The following is a 5,039-nucleotide window of genomic DNA, read 5'->3' as shown; positions in this document are numbered from 1 at the left end:
TGCATTTCAGCTCCCGCTTTCTCAAAGTTCCCACGAATGCCTTTGCTGCAGCTGCAGCACTGGGCTGAAGATAAATATGTAAAGACGCCTTCTGACGTCAGATCCCGTCCTAGGTGCGTTATTTCATAACAGGAATACGACTATTTCAAACTGTGTACAACACTGACGCATGGCAGAAACACACACACACACACACACACACACACACACACACACACAGAGACACATAACTGTACTCCAGTATGCGTTGTCCCTTTCAGTTTATGTCTGCTTTTTTAAAAAAGAAAGTCACTTTTTGTCATGCCAATAATGCACTTGAATATGCATTACTACAAAACTAAATTAAAACATTATATATTGCACAGATGTTGGTAATATTTAGCTGCGCTGTTTATTTTAAAAAAGCTACCTGTAATTCGAAAATTTGGAACAGCATGCTAGCTCTGGGCTGCTGGTTTTCTAACACACAGTGGGCTAATTTAGGCTTTCTGTTGGTATGCAATTGATTTATGCTAATTTAGGCTTTCTGTAAGTATTCAATTGATAGTGCATGCTGTGTTTCTTTAATCGGAGGGTGTATAACCATGCATCCCGAGCTTTGTAAAGTATTTCAGTGGGATTGTCTGTGAAGCAAAGCCCCGAGAGAGAGAGAGAGAGAGAGAGAGAGAGAGAGAGAGAGAGAGAGAGAGAGAGAGAGAGAGAGAGAGAGAGAGAGAGAGCATTGGAAAGGGGGATCCAGCCTCTGAAATTAACAATCCTGCTCTCTCTTTCCTGATTGAGAGCTAGTCTCTGATTTAATAGACCCTAGTGAAACCAGCCTCTGAAATTAACAATCGTGCTCTCTCTTTCCTGTTCGAGAGCTAGTCTCTGATTTAAAAGACCCTGGTGCAATTCCTACATCTCTTACTCCTCCTGCCTCTGAATCTCTGATGCACAGATATTTGCATTTCTTTATCTCACCTTTACACATTATTAGACGCCCTCTAGTGTTGGAATGCTATAATAAAGACGAAGCCGAGATGGACGGGCTCAATGCGCTTTACACTGTATGAGTACAGTCGCACGCGTCTATAATAACATCCTCTTGATGGATATAAGTTGTCTCCGTATAAAGTCAACATAGCACATCTGCTATCAATATATTACATGTGTGTGTCTATATCTATCTATCTATCTATCTATCTATCTATCTATCTATCTATATACCTACAGGTTTAAATGTATATTTATATACAGTTTAGACCCTATGCACCTAACATTGTGTGACTGGGGTTCTCTCTGTCATAATTTGCAACCAACATGATCAGTGTGAAAATTAATAATTTTGGATGAAGTCAATGTTGGGAGTTGGAGATTAGGAGTGCTAATAGGTTACCGCAGGTAACTTATTAGGAGTTTCAGGGAAAAGGTAGAAACATAATAACTTCACAGAATGGATATGCAATGTCTTGTGTCCAGCAGGTGGTGAGAGTGTATATCTGGTTCATCATAGAAGGCATTGAGCAGGTTGGTTGTAATTAAATTATTTTAATACCTAACAGATGTAATCACGTGTTTTTCACAGTCTGGAACTGTAATTTGATTTGATGATGGTCACTCAACTCTAGAAGCTATCGAAACACTTTGGGCAGAGCTTGAGAAGTTCTTTGGCAGCTGTTTATTTATGAATTATGTTATTTTGTCTCTGGGCTCAGACAAAGCACCAGTGGAGAATGACAGTGCTGCACCATGCTTTTTGTATCAAGGCTTTGAGCTCCAGTGGCCAATTGATGCAAAGCTCTGGGATAGAGTGTGTTGGGTAAAAGCTGAAATGTTTCGGCTGTATATATAAATAATTCCGAACACTACACCTACACTTTTTAAAAATAAAAATCTGCACCTTTGAAATAACTGAAGTGATCTGGACTGCATTATTATTCTGCTGGATAAGCCAACCAGTTACAGGAACACAATGTTTCTGCAAGACACCCTGACACAAACCTTTACATTTAATGATTTAAAAAATGCCATTGTGGGAAATGTTAAATCTTAATCAGCAATCACCAATCATCAACAAAACATCATTTGCATGGAATAAAAATAAAGTTATGGTTCATATTTATGTATATTTTCTGCATATAGCATGTTGCTTATGAATCACCCAGTATAATCTGTTTTAAAAAAGTACTAACATCAAACAGCGCTGTCCATGGTCCTGAAAGTGTGGTCAACCCCATGGGCTGCTGTATTCTTTAGTTTACGTCACTAATGCCTTCTTTCCACTGTCTGATGCGACAGGCTTTGAACGTACCTAACCTATGCAGCTACTGGCTTGTAGGAAAAAAAACATTTGTGTTATGGCTGAGGGAAAAGTTTATGAAAGGTGTCCAAGAACTTGGGTTTAATTTCTTCTTTATAAGGTTAAATCTGTAAACACTGTATGGTGCTCCTTGGTTAAAGAAAACCAGCATGCACCCCGAGGATGGGATCATTTCATTCTTGAAGTGTTTGCTTGTCCCGTTCCATTGAAGACAGAGAGGTAACTGTAGTTTGTCTTGTCTCCGTGCTGTTTGATTCAGTTGGCTGAATATTTGACTATTACCATTTTATTAGGTGTAATAAAAGTTAGCTTCATATATCAAGCATGGCTTTGCTTATTCCTTCCACACATTTCAGAACTTGCTTTAAACTCTGGTTTCAACATCAAGCAATGCCCATTATAATCCTTCTGGGATCCCTACTTACTACAGAGTAGGTTTGCACACCACGCAGCACTTTGCTTAATTCCTGAAAGGGCGCACAAGATAAAAAGCAGTCGTATTAGAATTTATAGCTGTCATTATCTGGTGTCACTTCTGCTATAGTAAGTGCTGCCCTATTGATGCCAATTAAGACCCAGGTGATGAATGTCTTTAAATCTACTGATCTGGTTTTTCTAATAAGACATTTAGTAATGTAGAACAAAAGTATCCAGCCTGTTCTGAAGATGGTAGTGATTTTTTTGAGGAGCTAACATTTTGATATGTTTCCAAAGGATTAACAGGGCTTTTGGAAAAGCAGAGGATGCAAACTACTGAGACTTCTAATGCTACCTTACCCATTCGCTACTGTCTGCTTCTAGGCTCTATCTTCACAATGTCACAGAATGTAGTTTCACACAAAACACTATTTTATATGTTCTTTTCTGCATGGGAGCTGTGCTTTAAGCCTGCATGACTTCCCATGACTTCCCTTAATCACTTTGGAAAAGACCCTGAAATGAGGGGATACAGATACTAATCTGGTATTAATCTTGCTTGTAGATTACTAAAATTGCTTTATTTTAATCTCTACATATCTGTCACTGACCCAGCAAAGTAAAAATGTAGAGAATGGTGATGGACAGGTAGCACTGCCTACAGCCAGCTGTGGAACCGTTCTGGGTTTGTCAGGCTGCTTTTGCTGTGCTGACAGTGTGACCCGCTGTGACTTTCTGCTTATCCCAGCTGTCATGTGTTGTTTAATACCCCTGGTCTTACTGTGATTCCTCCAACATTGTTTTAAAAACTCCTTAAAGGGACTTTGGGAAATATCAGATGCTCCTTTACACTCCTTTGAAACTAGAATCTCCTGTCATCCCAGAGAGAAATTAACAGTTGCGATCCAAGCGAGACAGGAAGTCCTGAGCCATGTCCTTTGCATAACTTAATGGAGAGATTGCTGGAAGGTGGGGACAAAAGTGCCGGGTTTCCAATCGTTTTCATTTATAATTTATAATCACATACTGATGTATTGATTGCACATTTTGTTAGTGAGCAAATTCCAAAGCAGCCTTTTTTTTTAAGTAGTGCTTGTTTGTAAAACATTGTTTTTCTGAATAAAAACACCAGACCCATTCTAATGTCTTAATGCATTCCACATTGACCCTGTTGAAACAATTGTGTTTTTAAAGATATACTACCACTACTAATGATGATGATAATAATAATAATAATAATAATAATAATAATAATAATAATAATAATAATAATAATAATAATAATAATACATAGACAGCATATTAAATTGGATTCCATTCATTATGGATTCATTATTTTGGGTTCACCTGACACTGTGATATTAAACTGCACTTGTGATAAACCTTGGTGTCCTGAAACTGAACCGACATGCTTTTTATTGTTGTTGCAGCCTTTAGGTTACATTTTTATAACTGCCAATTACTTGCTTGCTTCTGCCAATGCTCTAATTATACTTTTTCCATACTTATTGCACTGAAGTCGATTATCAAGTGGTGATTTTGTAATGCTGTTCATTTATTTCCAGGGGTCTATGATTCTAATCTAGCAGAGCCCAAGGTTAATTTAATAAAGCTAATTTCCTGTATACGCTAGTGATGCCTGACTAAATCAATTTAGACAAGGAGACAATGGGAGACAAATACCCCTTGACTTCACCACCAGATCTAAACCTAGAGGAAAGAGCTAGTAATAAAAGCTAGGAGCTAAAGTCCCACCTAACTGTGAGAGCTGCATTCTAGCTCCAAAAATCAGGCTGTGGCGTAGCTAGGGAGTAGGGTGTAATGATCTTGTATCAGCGAAACTCTCTTTAAACAGTATACAATAGCATTATAGAGAAATTCATCATGTACCATGACATGTATTCAAAGGACCTCATAGATACATGTGGTTTCATAAAATGGCAAATGAGACTCCTAATGGTTTGACCCTTTTGTCTGTATTTTATACCTGCAAGAGTTATCGTTTTAATAAGTTAGTCCTATGCATTCAAGCATGCAATACAGCATACTGCTGTGGGGAAATTAATTTCAGATGGTTTGTTTAGCTGGTGCATCTTCAAGGTCTATAAACGAATATTTATTTGGCTTTCTTTCTCTCTCTGGAAATGTTTATAGGTTGTGTAATTCCCCTGACTAAAATGTGCAAGAGCAAGCTGCTGCAGCTTGTAATGTAGGTGTCCCATTGGTGCGCTGGCTTCAGTTCACAGGCAGTGTACCTTCAGTGTGACAAAGTAAATCCAGCTCATCGTCACAGGCCAGGCGTGATGTACAGTAATGCTGCCTT

The sequence above is a fragment of the Polyodon spathula genome, chromosome 18 (assembly GCF_017654505.1).
Source record: "Polyodon spathula isolate WHYD16114869_AA chromosome 18, ASM1765450v1, whole genome shotgun sequence".
Lineage (NCBI taxonomy): Eukaryota > Metazoa > Chordata > Actinopteri > Acipenseriformes > Polyodontidae > Polyodon > Polyodon spathula.
The sequence above is the reverse complement of the archived record's forward strand: the minus strand, read 5'-3'. Positions refer to the sequence as shown.